The 16,894-nt window shown below is 42.9% G+C and overlaps 1 long non-coding RNA gene across 1 annotated transcript in view; it reads right to left on the minus strand.

Moving 5' to 3' along the window:
- LOC106628120 (uncharacterized) overlaps nt 1–15,072 on the minus strand; it is a 30,552-nt gene extending 15,480 nt beyond the window's left edge. The window contains exon 1 of the long non-coding RNA XR_001331393.2: nt 14,941–15,072. This is a non-coding gene — a long non-coding RNA (uncharacterized LOC106628120). The remainder of the gene's footprint in view (nt 1–14,940) is intronic.
- Between the last annotated feature and the right edge of the window lie 1,822 nt (nt 15,073–16,894).

Consider the following 16,894-nt stretch of genomic DNA (forward strand, 5'->3'; position numbering starts at 1 on the left):
TCATGTCAGCATTTCCAGCCAATCCAACATGGTAAAACTTCACAGCAAGGACCAAGATTAGAAATTTCATGTACAATTTCCAGCCTTTTTCTTGTTTCTTCCCAAAACACAAGTACTTTTCTAGAAGAATATATGCGTGATCACTTGCAATAACCACATGAAAAGGAGAAAAGAGATCAGGGATTCTAGACATAATTGTGCCTTGTAAGAGCAATGTGATTCCAGACAGAAGAGTTTAAGATTGTACCTGAACAAGACCTAACCTGCGTGCTGAGACTGTTACCTGATTTTCTCTAACTATACCAGACTGTCTGGTGTAATAGACTGTTCGTCTTAAAAAAACCAAAACCAAAAACAACAACAAAACCCTATGTACATTTTATAGACAAATGTTTTTGGAAGTCCCTTACTCCATTGCTGCTATGTGTAACCAAAAAATTACTCAAAGTCCAATATCTTCACTAAATACGTGCAGCGCCGCTCTTGTGCTTCCTGGGCAGCAAGACCTGAAGCAGCTCCAAAAAACCTCACGAGTATCCATGACCTCCTCCGTTCCTTGGCCGTGAGCAAGTTGCACGATGGTGAACACAAGTACAGTCACTGCCTGCAGAGCCATGGCTCCCCTCACACAGTGTTGCTGTTCCTTACAAGGAACAGACTATCTGCATTCTTCTTTCTCATGAAACAGTGGAACAAAATTCTCACTCCTACTGCCTCTGCAGATACCCCATTTTTTTCCTGCTAAATTCAGCATTTCTACACTGCAATTTCCTCTATAAAATTCATTCCTTCTCTTTCAGATGACACACTCTCTTCCTTTGTGTATCATTACAGCGAACACTTCAGCCATGTTTTATGAACCACACATCTGAAAATAATGACACAAGTTAATATTTGCATTACTAATTTGGGAGCTATTTTCTGAGATTGCGTCTGTGGCTTGAATTCCAGATGGAAGCACAGAACCTGAATCTCTGGTACTCTATTTTCTTCTAGAACCTTTCTTCCTTCCTCCTGCTCCCATGTTTCTGTCCCTTAGGAACAACATACAAAGGCACACTGTGATTCCACACGGCAGTGTCCCTTCCCCACCTGTCCCAACCTGCCCTCCGTACCAGAGGACACCAAAAGATAGGTGAAGCAGTTTATTCTTTGTTATACAGAATAGCTCACAGAGCTTTGGAGACACAGATATAATGGAAAGGCAAACATTGGACAAAATAGTTAAGTATTGTATCCACCTTTTGAAATAGAAAACAGGAGTCTGAATAAGACTGAGAGATGTCACCAAACTTTTCTTCAACCAAAACTCTCACTTTCCAGAAGAAATCAATGCCAATTTCCTAGGCCCTGGGCCAAACAGAATAGTTTGGACTACTCTGACAGAGAATATGCAAACAGGATATGGAATGCCCTTTGAGCACAGTGAGCTGTTTGTGGGAGGCATTTAACTTCCTGTGAACTGGGTGTTTATAGAAGTTGTCACTTTGTCCTGAATCAAGCAGGGGCTCTATTTTCAGATTTTGTATGTAACCTGTAACATGTTGGTCAAACAAACAATCTGCTTTTTTTCCCCCCCACTTTGGTTTCCTTGCTCAGCAATTCATTATTAAAATGACAGTAACTGCTCAGGTAGATACAAATTCACCTTCTAAGCATGGAATCACGTTCCCTATGTGACTGGTGAAGATGATTATGGTGTATTGATCTCAGCTAAAGCTTTTTGCTACTGTCACAAGACAAGCAATAAGCGCAGCAACAGCAAGGATAAAATACAGTTCTAGCAATAAACTCGTGCTGTTCATTCTGCTCCAAGTCTGGAACTGGAACTGAAACTGAAATCCAGACTTTTGCTCCAGCCGGTAATGAATAATTGCAAACACATCGACACACATAAAGAGAACTTTTACATATGCCCTTTTTGTTCCTAGGCTTTAACACCAAAAACTGAGATTATGTTAATATGGGGGGTTTGCTGGCACTTGTATGGGGCTCATGTTCAGAATTATGAACCTTACAAGCAGCAAGAAAAAGATTTATTACCATGAATAATTAGAAATAAATTCTTATCAGTGTTATAAACATATGGTAAAGAAAAAACAATTTCAGTCTAAGCCAGACCCCAGTGCTTTTTCAATTTATTAAAAATGAAGCAATTTTAACCAAGATTCAGCTCTTTCTATTCCTGCTTTCAAAGAAAAGTAAGTTATTAATAAAAAGTATAAAGATAAAATGGAAGTCAGAAATTAATTCAACATATTTTGTGGGATTTAATGGTATCTCCTAAGCAAATTTTTAACTTTTTGGTCACAATGTATCAAAGAGTCAGTACTGTTACTGTACACAAGATCTTGTGGCCTGATTTGATTTGATGTGATCAAATTTTAGATCTAAGAGCTTAACAACCGACACACCTTGCTGTTTCAGTTTTGCATGAGTTCCTGTATACAACAAAGCAAATAACACACCAGCAACTATTGTCTTGTGAGAGGATTAATTATTATGCTTTATATTAACTCCACTAGGGAGTATACACACATTTTTCTTGGGAAATCAAATCCACTTTTCTTAAGGAGGTTTGAGACTTGAAGCTCTTAGTTTTTTATTACAGGTCATCTTCAAACTAATCCTTGTTGCCATCTTAACTGGATGTAAGAAATAGAGACCATCATGGTTAAGGTATTTATGCTGTGTTTGGTCAATGTCTAACACACAGCTATTGCCTTAAATGGCAGCTGTAGAGGTATAAGAAAAGTCAGGAAGATGCAGTAGTCCTTATTTTGGAGAAATCTGAGGAGAGTTTAAAACTCTAGACTATTTCAAACTTAAATAATGTGGGTGATTGGATAACAACATGTTTAATTGCTTCTTAAAATAAGAGCTTGGAACAACAAAACTGTTCCTTTACCCCCTTTTTACCCCCTGCTTCTTGTATGCAATGTTCTGTTTTTCTGTTTTTTGAAGGTCACCTTTTAGGTAACAAACTATTTTGCTTGGCTCAGAAAACTTTTATAAGAGGACTGGGACATGGTAGAAAAATACTGGCCATTTTACCGGTCTCCACTTAGACACTGGAGTTTGTAAAAGCGTTAACAAGGTATTACATGTCTCCTTACGTGAAAAAACTATGATGCAACTTTGCTTACTGCTGACATCATCTTTGAAAGCAAATAAGAAACTAAAGTGCACCTTCCCAGGGACTGTAATGCCAGAGGTAGAGCACACCAAGACAGGGGTTGTGACCTGGTTTACACACTTGAACTGCTCTGCCTTGATCAAGTTCCCTGCCTGGAAACTTGCAGGACTGGAACCATACAAGGATTAGATATGGTGATAGGGTTTTAAATCACTAAAAGGTAGAAGCTGCTTGCAGGGTTCTTTATCTCACCATTCCGGCTGGAAATAGACTACAGAGTCACAGGAGTGTTTTGTGGTCATTATTTTATCAAGAGTTTAAGAAAAAAAAAACCAAAACATCAGCCCAATTAAGGGAGCCTAATCCCACTTTGCATTTCAAAATATATATTGTCCTCCTGTTTTCCAATATGGTAAGGAATTGTTACATGAAGAATGAGAACATTTTACAACTTTTAAGCCAAATCTTCAGAATACCTGTATTTTAAATGTTGCTGCAAAATTATATTTTTAGAAGATATAGACAATGAAATTAATTTTTTTTGTAAAAACGGATAACTTGAAATTCTAGCATGATTACTTCCTTATGCACATTTAAAGCTCATTTTCCAAAGGCATTTATTTCCTGCAAACAAAATCCAGTAAGCTTGACTGCTTAAGTGTTTGAGGAATACGATCAGAAAAAGGAAAACAGGCTTAGCAAAAATATGTGTTTACACTTCAAAATCGAGGACAAAAAAAATATAAGCTCTAATTTTTATTTTTACTCACTCTCCATTTGAGTTTTAGTGGAGACCTTGGAAAGTTTTGATAATGATTATAACAACAACTGTATTTTCTTGGTAAATCTTGGAGTTTTGGAGGCAAAGGGTTTCATACCAGCCTTACAAACGTAAGGAATTTCACTCAGATTGAACGAGATAAATTACAGCTACTCTAGAATGAGAAGAGAAACAGCCCAGGCCTCCAAAACCACAAGTATAGAACTGGGATTTTTATTTCAAGCAACTTTCGAGCCTGTTTCCATAACAATCTTCATTCTCGTCTTCCACGTGCAGGTAGCACCGTAGGGCATTTATTGATTGCTATATAAAAGTTGACAAAATGATGCATTATTCAGTAAATTGCCACATGCAGGGAGAAGAAACTGTACCTTTTTTTTCTGAAATCTTACAAGCATATACTTTATTTCATAGACAGTATGACAAAGCACTGAATCATTCTGTTGTAATGTACCATATATAAAAAGACCCCTTATGTAGTAACTCAAAACAAACTTCTTCATATTTGTCAATACTTGCTAGATGCAGAGTCTAATCAATTTTGGCTGTAGTGATGCACCGACACACTTTGATTAGAACGTCACCTGAACAGAAACAGCTCCTGTGTCAGGCTGATGTTTCCCATGAGCTTTTATATTTTCTTCCTACAGTCAATTTATTATAAACTGGCTCCTGCCAGAGCTTTAACCAACTCAGAGCTCATCAGCCCAGGGACTAGAGTAGCTCTGGGCATGTAAGGCACATAAACTCCAGAATTACCATCTTTAACTGTTGCAGACAAGAGATTTTCAGGCTGAAGCAAACACTCCCCCTTTCTCTGACCAAGCTGTTAAAGGTAACAATCTTGTCTCAGCTTAAAACCATTCACAGTACACTTTCTTTTTAGCAGTCAAAGTTTTGTATTAGGTGGTGAGCTGTAACGAAATGTAAGGAGCCCTAGAAAACACTGTTGGTACAATCCTGTCACAAAATTAGGTCAATGGCTCTTTGTGCAATTAAAGCAGCAGAGCAAACACAAGACATCTTGGCTAAGACACGCACAGTGCTTGATCACCACCTGAAAATTCTGCCTGCCATCTTTGTTGCCATTTCACCCAGAGGAAGGTTCTATGTGCCCAAAACAAGGTTTATTTTCTTCAAGACTTAATCATGCATCTAACCAGAATTTATCATCTCTTTCTACAAATGTGTCTTAAGTGTAGAAACATTTACTTTAATGACAAAAGCTGAGATTCTGATCTCTTCTTGTTAGTCCAAACACATGGGACATAACTTATGTGCCCGTGCCTTCAATTCAGGACTGAGTAATTACATTTAAGCCGTGGAACCACTCCAGTTTTTAATTGGTGTCTAAACTGAATGTTGTCCTAAGGATTTGGAAGCATATGATGTGAATTTAGGGATAAACATGTATGGCAGTACTTGGAAAATGCATCTGAAATGAACTAATCCAGTCTGCAGAAGGGAAAGAAAACCTGAAGCAGAGGTCCAAACTTCAAGAGTAAGAGCAAGCACATTATAGCTTTGCACATACAGATATAATCGCATCACCATTCCTTTCATTTTCCCCAACACATTTTTTTCTTTCATATTTTTATTAATAATGGCAAAAGAAAGAATATAAATTGTGCTAGCTACTTCACTTCTTATTCTTCTCCTTCAGCATGCCTTTAAAACCTTTCCATAAGACAGAATATTGAATATGATGAGACCAAACATTAGACAGAAGTAGAAGCAAATAGGTCAAAATAAAATGGTTTTAATTGAGAAACTATCTCAGATTTTCTTGTAACGAGCCACACATGGTACTGGTATTAAACAGTACATTTCAATACTCCAACCTAGGGTGTGAGACAAAGGAAACCATAGAGCACTTTGGGGAAAAAAATGTGTGGGGAGCATAAGTTTGTACGTGTAGGAGCTAAAGGCAAATGCTTGAATTATTTACAGTCTTAACATGCACAAGAATGAAACACTGTGACTTTAATAACTAGCTTTTTTTCCCCCCTTAAACTCCAATTATTAGGCTATTGTGCTCCAGGCTAGCATATCAGGTGCTGAAAATGAACATTCAGGCGCAGGACTTTTGCTGCAAAAATGAAAATTGTTCTGCTCAAAAGATTAATAAAGAATTATCTTCTTGTATACACACACACACACACAAATATGTATGTATGTATGTATGTATGTATGTATGTATGTATGTATATATACTGAGCAGAATGAAAATTGTAACCAAAATTGCAGTGTTGAATCTACTCAAGTGCTCTTAATAATGTGGAATTAAGTTTAGGAGAAAACATAACCTAATTAAGAGGTTCCAAAAGGCACATTAGTACATGCTGGAAAATGATTTTTACTTATGGAAACTATTTTATGCTTTATATTATCATTATAATGCACAGTCTTAGACTAACAAACCAAGGATATGCATGAATGTCACACTAGAGCTCTTCACTACATTTACTGCTGGTGTTCAGTGCACTGCACCCAGGTTATGTTTGAACTGCAGATGGAATGTAAACTTAGCAGAGTAAAAATGAGCAATCAAGAAAATAATACTTGTGAGGTGGCAAAGAGGCTTTTCGGTACTAAAGGAATCATCGTCTCAAAGAAATCTTTGCAGGTGACAAGCCTGAAAAGGAACCTTTAAACCCAGAGCGAGGAGATCAAAGACCTTGCAAAATTCAATTGCACATAACATGGAGGAATCTTAAAAATGACTAATACTCCTTGAAAACCTAGTTGGGATTTGAATACTGTAGCTGGAAGTTTTCAAGTCTTTTGTGAGCAGCTGAAATAACGATGGCTGCTTTCCTGGGAGTCAGCAGCCACAAGTGCGGTGCACTGCTGCAGCATTCCAAATCCCACACCATATTCCCACACAGCCTGCAACATTTCTGATCTAGACATTACGGACCGGTCAGCTGGCAACAAAATGCTCATTGATGGGTGAGCAAGGAAAGTGAAGAGACCCTCTGCACTCATTTTTTAGTTCTTCCTTTAGCAAATGCACTGATTCATCTCTGTAACGTGCAGCCTTCCCCAACGTGCAGAATCTCTAGAACAGAAATTTTTTGAAACTGAAAATTAGATCAAAAGCTCCAGGCCTTTAACAGCACAATTTCATGAGCTCTGCCTCCTTAAGAAACCAGGGAAAAAATACAGCTACATGAAAAATAAATGAGCAGCTTTTCCTGACTCTGAAACCAGAAAATAATGACATGAAACCAAAATCAAATGCAGCACTATCAGTTGTATTCCCAAATGCCAGCATTAATTCTCCCTCTTCCAGTTCCCAGAGAGTTGTTAAACAAATGAGCCTTATAATGCATTTTGCAAGTGAAAGATCCTGGAGTGGTAAGAAGTCAACTCCCATACCAAAAGCCCTTAATGAAAATGCTGCAGCTTACTCCAGGAGTTCTGCACTGAAGGGCATCAGCCTGAGCTCACTCCTGCCACAATTCCTATTTTCTCCTTTGATCAAAAGAGCAGCTCTGCAGCACTAGCAATAGTCTGGGCTTTTAGATCAAAACTAGTATCTCAATATCTGGAAGTCAAGTCATCTCGTGTAAATCACAAAAGGCTGGTTTCGTGTGTGCACAGACCAGACAGACCTTTTTTTGTAGCAGAAAAAAAATTCCTCTATTTAAAACGTGCCCGATGTACCGCATTTCCCCTGCACACCTGGGCTGGGTGTACAGCCATGCTGTCATCCTGGTTATCCTCCCCACAACCTTCCTGGCATTTTTGGAATCATGTACACACCTCTAAGATTTTTCGTCTCCTGGAGAGAGACCTGATATTTGCTTGCACACTGTGATACCCTCAGGAGAACTTTTCCCCTCTTCCCTAGTTTTCCCCGCTTGTCATTACTTTTTTCCTTCAAGTTTAAAAAGACGAAAGCCTTTGGACTGAACGAGGGTGAAGGCGGGATGAGTAAGCCTCTTGCTTTAAACCGAGGAGAAAAACCTTAAAATCCAAACTGCACGAACACAACATGTCTCCTCCTGCTGCATTAATGCCGCCTCACGAAATGGCGCCTGCCTCTGCAGACTGCTCAAAACGCCCACGGCTCCTCGGGAAAAGAGAAATGCAACTTTTTGTTTGTTTGTTTGTTTTCCCCGCAAAGCTTTTATTTATCTCTCTTCACATTCAGCCCCTCGGTACCTCCCGGGAGCCCTCGGCAAAGCCGAAATTTGACGGGGAGAGTTCTCCATAAAACGGCCTTTCCCCTCCGCTTTTCGGGCCCCCCCGGGACTGCTCCCCACACGGGTGCGGGTGTGTGGGGCTGTGGGCTCCAGCCCCTGCACACTGTGAATAAATGTGCCGATTCAGCCGCTATCGCTGCGATCTTGCCGTTCCAGAATTTTCTCCCTCCGCTTCCCAAATATAAAAGGACTTTTTGTGCTGAACACGGAGCGGGAGCGGTGACGGGCTCGGCGCAGGGCGCCATGTGGTATTTGGTTTCTCTACAGTACATGTTTTTATAATGAAGGGGGAAGGGAAGGAAGGGAGCTGCTCCTACCGGCATGCCAATAATCTGTTGCAAAGGGCTGAAGCGCTCAGAGCCAATTAGTGCTCAAGTTAACCATTTAACTGCGGAAACAAAGCCGGTCCCGGGCACGCAGTCCGCGGGGTTCGAGACTGAAAGGACGTTGTGGGCTCCCAGGGCATCGTGTTCGTACAGATTTTTTTCATAGATGCATTTTTCCTTATACTTGATTAATAAATACTTTCGACAGACAAACTGACCACTGAAACTCCCTTAGATCACAGCATGCAAAGGTGGGACAGCTATATCCTGCACACGTACACCACAGTTTTAATAGAAGCTGTATGTGTTTCAGGATCAGTGCTAGCCTGTGGTGGAACGATAAAAGCCACCCACAGGAGGTGCATTTCCCATACGAATATCGGGTCCCTGCCATAGGGACAGCAAATCCATGCTGTCCATGGTGAGCTGGGAAGGGTCAGTGCTGCTCTGCCAAAGAACGGATGTGTCACTGCAACATGTCCCAGCAGTGCTGCTGTGGGTGGAAAAACACCCTAAGGTGGGACAAGCTCTAGGAAAGCAGTGGCAGAGTGTGTCTCCCTCTAAATGTGATGTCTCCATCATCCAGACAGCACTACCCTGCACCAGTCCTGTTTCTTCAACCCTTTAACCATATCAGAACAAGACAAAAAAAAAAAATCTTATATTCTTCAGTATAATTTGTTATAAACCTTTAAAGTCTGAGGCAGGTCACCTCGTGGCTTGTTGTGTGCCACTGAACAAGCCAGGGAAGAAGACGCACGGGGAATCCTGAGCCACGATCTTTTTCCCTAGGGGCAAGTCTGAACACTGCCAGAGAGCATAGACAAATTAGTCCTAACACATAGCAACAGTAACCTGCTCCCGCTTGACCCAGCGGGTCAGTAAACCTATTTTCGTCTTCCTTTTTTATCCCATGACGTACCAGCGAATATTGGATCAGACTCCCAGGGATGCCAGGAGGACCAGCAGAGTTTGTACAGTTCAATGAAGTGCCCAGGGTGCCAAAAGCAGGCTCCACACCCCAGCTCAGCAGCCCTGGCAAGAAGCAGACTCTACTTCCTTGGGAAGGGCTGCAGCAGCGCTGCAGGTCTGCTTCCACCCCAGGCAAGCTCTGCAGTGCACATGAAAGGCATATTCGAACATCACTACCTTCCCTAAAAGATGAAGTCAAATTTCCCTAGTCGTCATGGAGAATGTCCAATGCCCGTGAAAGTTGCAGGTTGCCCGTCTGAACTGCTGTACCAAGGCTGACACTGTAACACATCTCACTTTTAAACTCTAGGAAGGATTCTGACTAAAGTATAACTTTAACATACAAATTAAAAATATTGGGGACCAGGGGGAGGAAACATATGGCTAAGAAACTAGCAGATTATTTCGGCATGTGAGCTGTCAGAGCACAGGCAATACAAAAGCTCTCTTGTTCCTGCTGCCTCCCACAGCTGCATTCACTAACTATATCCCGAGCTGAGAGCTGCATTTCTACACCCCTTCCCCAGCACAATCGCGTTTGCTCAAACACCACCCAGGTCCCTTGGGACAGGCAGGGAGGCAGCAGCGATGCCCTAGTTACAGACGGCATGAAGGACACGAGTGACTAATCATGTCTGCAACAGGGTGAAATTGTTACATCCACACCTTTTTTGGAGAGGGAGTCCGTGCAGCTGATCCATATTTAACTTTAACCCAGGGTGGTTTGTTCTCTATAAGGATACACCCCATTTGTATGACAGAATCAGTTAATGGAAATTATTCCCATCAGATGATTTTCAATAGTTTATGGAGAGAAAGAAAAAAAAAAAAAAACAAGCAAAAGAACAAAAAACCCAGAAGAATAGCCACATCTATAAAAAAAGAATTTGCTGAATCCACCTCCTAATAGGTGTGGAGGAGGGCTATGGTCTTGGGGACTGGCTGTCCCCCAGAGAGTTTTACCCACTTTTACCTTCCATCATACACACATACATTTGGGGTGGGGGGAAAAGATATGACTGAATTTCCATAGGACTGAGGTGCTCCCCCACGACCTCCATTCTGCTCCTCACATTTCTCCCATCCACACTTTGCATCCTTTACCCTCAAGGACACATCCCTTGGCCTGGCACAACAGAACCATGGTCCCAAGTGCAGCCTTGAGACACTGCTGCAGTCAGAGCAACAGAGGGAAGAGCTGTCCCTTCTCAGATTGTGAATTCTATAGTAGATCAAATTGTGGCAGGAAAAAAAAAGTCATCTTGGTGTCTTTCCTCACTTCCAAGCTGTGAAGCAGCAGGGATTTTGACCCTCCTGGTCTCTCCTTTTTCCTTTCCTCACAGTTGCCTTTTCTTCAACACCTCCAGTTCCACTAGCAGTGAAGCAAATTTGACAGAATCTGGTCAATTTTTCAAGCTTTCTCATTTTAAGAAGTCAGTGGGAGCACACTATCTTGCAATCAAACCTCACAGGAGGGAGAATTAAATATCTCATGCATGACCTTAATCCGTAGGATTTTGCAGATAGTTTCTCTTGTAATCTCAATACCCGGAGCTTATTACGCATTCAAAACGTATCTGTAGCCCTGGAACATTTTGCAACAAAAGGAACTCAAACTTATTTTGATATAATTATGCAGTCATACCAGTCACATACTTACTATGGAACAAATATAAATACTGGGCTTTTGGGAATAACTTACAGACTTAGAGTGTAAAAAAAAACCAAACCAAAACAAACAACAAAAACCCAAGAATGAAACCATCCATTATATATGGAAAAAAGATCAGGTTTAGATGTCAAATTGCAGTAGAAGAAAATGGCACAGTTATGTATGAAATCTTTTATATATTTTTTCAATCTGCAAAACATGAAAGAACTGAAACTGATACTTAAGCATCTCCATAAAGTAATGACTTCATTTTCTAAAATAGGAATATCATTTAAGGCATTTAAAAACCTTTGAAATCAGATAATTTATTCACTAAATGGCCACAGGTCCCTAAGCTTAAATCGCTGAAAGCTAGAAAAAGTTAGGAAACTTTGCTCTGGGTTTTGAGTCTTTCTAGCACATTTTTTCTTGCTCTGCTTTTCTTGCCTTCCTGAAACAAAATGACCTCAAGGACTGTTCTGATTTTGTCGATGGAAATTGCCTCTTTTAATTAGGGACGTTGCTGTTCAAGAGCCACACCCGGCTCTGGTGGTGCTGGAAACCTGCCTCGCTCACTGGGGACCGGCTGGGGCTTTGCCTGCTCTTATCTCCTAAAGTCTTGCAGATCCAATGGGTTTTGGACCACACGTGGGAAGATGTAGCCCCATCTCTGTGCTTTTTAAGACGGGAATACAAAACGGGAAAACAGATGTTAAACCTGAGCTCCAGAGAAGCCACAGGCGCTCGAGTTACCTTCAACATCACTGCAGTTCTGAAAGCAAATAAAGGTGTAAGGGCTTGGGATGGAAGGTTTCATTCCTCAAAGAAGGCAGTGACTCACCCACATTCCTAACTGCACAAACAAGGGAGGCAAACCCTCCTCTGGCAGTTAGGATACTCCAGGTTTTCCTGTGCGGAGCAAATCCCAAGCAAAGGCAGCTGTGGTGGTGTGTGATAGCAGACACAGGACAGGGCAGATGTATTTTGGAAAGGGACCCTCTTTTGCACACCTCTGTGTTTATGTGCCTCCTTGGAAAAATAAAGAGTTCCAAAGTACTGCTTTTCAGTTCTGAAAACACACTGAAAAGGGCTACTACTAACAACCAGTTTTTAAGAGCCAAACCCATCTTTTCTTAGATAGGTTTTACTAAGAGGCAGTAGTTTACTTAAAAAAAAAAATCCAAACCAACAAACAAAAACCAAGCCAAGGACAGATTAAAAAAAAGTCAAAAAGCTCACTGAGCAGACAGCCAAGCAGTCTAACGTGGATAAGGTGATGTTTCTAACCATCAAGTTACCCATATGGGAAAATTTGACCTAGGGATGTGGAAACCCACCCTCCCAAACGTCTGCTCAGCTGTTTCCATCGGACAAGGCACACTTCACTGGTGGAGGACAAGCATCTTCCAGGTGACGGATGGCATGTAGCCAGACTGCTAAACATGCCCTGCTCCACCCTTCCTGCATGGCTCTCCCAGAGGTGGGGAACGCTGTGCAGGTCCCCAGATGGTCGGGGCATCAATGGAGCTTTGCTGGGTGGTAGCAACAAAGCCCTCAGCAGCACGGATGAGGAAGAGGTGGTGGAAAGGCTGGGTGTGAGGAAACGGGACCAAAAAGGAGCCCAGAAAGCATAGAACGTGAAGAATGCTAATTTGCAAGAGAAAACTGCAGGAAACATCTCTTAACTGTAAACCTCAGAGGTGTGGTTAGGAGACACAGGTGTCAGGGTGACAGGGTGCAGGGCAGGCTATGCCTGTGTCCAGGAGAGATGCCTCAGAGCCACGATCCAAGTGGAGCTCCCCAAGGAGTGCTGCTGGGTAGGTGGTCCCCTGTGTAGCTGTGCCAGGGCTCTGTTGGGTGAGGTTTGTTCATCTGTGCAATGCAGGATGCCAGAATTCCAGCACAAAATTCCCTTTGGCTGCATACTCCATGAAGCAGAATTAAGGCTGATGCTCATTGTGTTCTACTTTATATCAAATTTTCCAGTTTTCAGGTTTCCAGGGGTATACAGACACCCCAAAGTCATCATAATTCATTCTTCCTGCAGTTCCTGAGGGTTCCTAGAGCTGCTGCAGAAGGGAAGTGGCAGCATTACCTAAGTGAGGGGACTTGTGGGGTGGCACACTTGTTTGTGTGACAGCTACCAGTGTAGTTTGTCTACTGATGCTGGGAGAGACCTTGGCAGCATGGGCTGCTAGCAGAACACAGAACTTTTAGTAATGACAAGTATCAAGCCTCAAACAGATAAAATAAGCTATCCTGGAGCTGAAGCCGTGCTCGAGACATCATGGAAACGCCTGTTGCACTGATGCTGCTGCCATACTTAAAGCTAAGCCCCAGCAAGCAGGGACACCACGCAGACCCACTCCTCCTGCTGCTGCAGATTCTGCTGGCAGCATTTGAAATATTTTAGGCATTTCAGACTATTCTCCTGTCAGGACTCCAGAGCTTACATAAAAAAAAATTAACCTGCTTATCAAGTTGCAGAACAACAGCGATCCATCTGGTTTATTAGATGGAAAGAACAAGAGCGGGGGAGGATGTTGCTGACAGTATTTCTGGCTTGATTAAGTGACTGTTATGATCAGAGCAACAGCAAACAAACATCACAAAGTCATTAAAAGATATTTCCTTGTGCAAAGGAAGAGAAACCACCACCAGAGATGGACTCCACACGTATTGCTGTTATTCTACTGAGAATTTTGGCTGGCTCGTGTTGTTTGGAAAGCCCAGTTCTGCCAGGCTGCTTGAGAAAAGCAGCATTTGTCCCCAGCTTTCGGCATGAAAACACAACTCAAATCCCTTCTCGGGAACAAAGGTACTTCCCAGGAGCCTGGCGTGCGGCCGGCATGCCGAGAGCGTAGCCAGGCAACCGCAGCCGGATTGGGGCTTGCGCCTCACCCGCGATACTCCAGCCTCCACAAACAATTCCTGCCACGTCGACAAGACCGTGCAGGGTAATGGAAAATTACTGCAGGCTTTTTCTTAAAGGGCGAGCACCGCCGCTGGCGGAGAGGGCTGATCCGCATCCCACTTCCCAGCGCGCCGCAGGGTCAGCCTGTGTTTCCTGCCAGGAGACTGCAGTGCGGCCCCGCACTGCATTTATTTCATTAATACGATGAAACATCATTCACATGCTATTCCAGCCGGCTGCGGGGATCAGGAGCGAAAAGCAGCGAGCTGAGCTGCGAGGGAAGGGGGGAGCAGAGCAGCCGGAGCTGAAGCACCGAGGCACGGCAGCCTTAGCGCAGGGCAGTTCCTGCGGGCTCCGGCCAAAATCACCCTCCTGCGCTTGGCAGGCGCAGGGCTTTAACAACTGCCTGGCACAGTCCTGCCTGCAAGGCTGCAGGAAGAAAAAAAAAATAAAAATGCCATTAAAGAAATCAAAGTTTGGCAGTGGTTAAGCTGCTATCAGGACAACAGCAATTAAAAAAATTATATATATATATATATATATATATATATATATATATATGGCCTTGTTTACCTCCATTTCTGGTGTAAAAAAAGAGAATTTGGTTAATAAGACAGCACTGTGCTTACCTAGCTTTTAATATCAAGCCAAAAAGCCCCACAAAGAGCTGCAGGAGCACCAAACAGCCAGTTTAAGCCTCTGCACCTCTGAAAATCAGAGATGTGCAGACTTACTGGTTGGGCAGGATCTGCCCTGGAGCACACAGGATCTGCCCAGCAAGAATGCACAGCATCAAACGGTGCTCTTCCCAGTCTTCAAAAGTAGCTCCTGTATCCAAGTTTCATTTTGTCTCCTGCAGGAGCAGAGCACTGTTCTTGGGGTACCTACGGGGAACTGTGTCCAGCCTGCAGCAAAAAGAGGAATGCAGACCTGCTGCTCTTGCTTTTACCTTTTTGCTCACTGCACACAGCTCTTGGTGGCCCTGGTGTGGCTCAGGTTCACAGATGTTGCATGCCAGAGTGGTTCCAGGTCAGCTCCTGCAGCAACAGTGCTTTTGTTCTTCCCTATCTTCATGTAATAACCTGCCTTTCTTTTCAGATAAGCACTGGTTAAAGCCTCAACCAAAATATTTTTTCACTCTGTTGTAGCCAGCAAATGAAAACAAAGCCCCTGCAACAAGTTAGGGGACTACTTTGTAATAGAAACTTCCTTTCCCTTAAATAGAAACCTTTGTTGTGAAGCTGTTTTCATTGCAAGCTCTGCAGGGAAAGTCATTATATTTAGTAGAGGTTGACCTCATTTTGTAGTCCTCGATATTAAACCTTCTAAGAGGGAAACATAATTAGAAGCGGTGAGTTCTCAACAAAGATACACAGTACTTGTTGCTGTTTCCTTCTTACCTAAGGATTAATTTAATATGGTTTGGAAAGAGTAACTTGAAACAGCTTTTGGCAGATAACTGAACTCAAAGTAAAATGCAAAGATCTGGTTTCCAAGAAGCTTTTTACAAGCTGTACAGAGAAGTGAAATAAAACCCTTCAGCAGCACACAAGGCTTCCTGCAGAGCCTCCCTGGAATAGCTGCGAACCTGCATTTCAGTGAAAGCTAATCTTGGTTGGAGGCTGGGGTTACATAAAGACACCTTGCACAGAGGCGTAGAGGACCCGTGGTCAGGCATGGACCTGCCCGTGTGGCAGCCTCTGCTCAGCCAGAGGGAATCAAGGGAATTTTCTACTGCATTTCCAAGGCTGTGCTCTGAGACAAAGGAAGAAAAAAGGAGTTTCTTCTCAGTCAACACAGACAAGGGAGGGAGTGCAAAGATGCTCCAGCTTTGTTAAATTTGCTAATGCAACCTGGGTTTCCACACAGTGGACACTGTTGTCACAGCATAATGGTTAAACACAGCACTGGCCACCACTAAATAAACACATTTACCACAGAAAGGGAGGGCAAGGCAGAGAGTGTGCTGCACCGTGCCAGGACCTCTCTGACCTCTCTGAGCACAACCCTGTGTTGGAGCTCTTCACCTTAACATGGTTTAACACATCTCTTCACAGCCTGCTTCTCAAGTAACCCCATCACTTTTCCAAACTATAGAAGTTTGCTTGAAATACACATTTTTAATTAATTTTCCTAGCTCTTGTGATAGCCCCACTGCACTCCCATCTCCTGAGCATCCCTTGCATTCCCAGTGCTCTGAGTCCTGCTGGCGAAGTGTCACCTCCCTGCTGAAACACTCATTATGTGAACAGAGCAATTTCTTGTTGAAAGGCCCAGGCTCCCTTAAATTTCACTTTAGATTCTGCGGTTTGAATGAATGTTTCTGCTTCAGCAACCCTGAAAACTTCCTTATTTCTGCACAGTTCTCCCCCCTGCAAACAGCTGACTGCTTTAAACTCTGTTTTGGACTTGTTTTTCTGAAAAATCTGATGAATTGTGGTGTCCCCAGCTGAAGCACTTTGACATGGTGTTAAGCAGCAGTTTCTTTTCCATAGCCCAGCTCTCCTGGGTCTGTGCTGTGTGGAGCAGGGTGGTTGCTGCCCACACTTGCAGTGGGTTTGCCCTGCCCTGTGGTTTGTGGCACAACGTGCATTTCAACAGGAGGAAAGAGAAAGGCAGCTCCTCCAGAAACATCACCAGAAACTCCCCAAAGCCCACAGCATGGTGGCTTAAAGTGCACAGCCTTTGTTCCTCCTCCCTGGGAAGAGATTAGCACTCCACACAAGCAAAAGGAATACAGTCATGGAAAATATGTGAGGAAGCCAAGAGTGGGACCACAGCAGCCTGGGACAGTCCTGGATGGGTGTGCTGTAGAGCTGGGGGGACATTTGGTGGCCAGCAGCTCTCCTTGGGGCAGAAGGACAGGACATAAATAAGACACCTTTACCCTTGCACCCTACTTG

This window comes from Pseudopodoces humilis, chromosome 16 (assembly GCF_049639895.1).
Source record: "Pseudopodoces humilis isolate 2021_Gansu_Grassland_sample_001 chromosome 16, ASM4963989v1, whole genome shotgun sequence".
Taxonomy (NCBI): Eukaryota; Metazoa; Chordata; class Aves; order Passeriformes; family Paridae; genus Pseudopodoces; species Pseudopodoces humilis.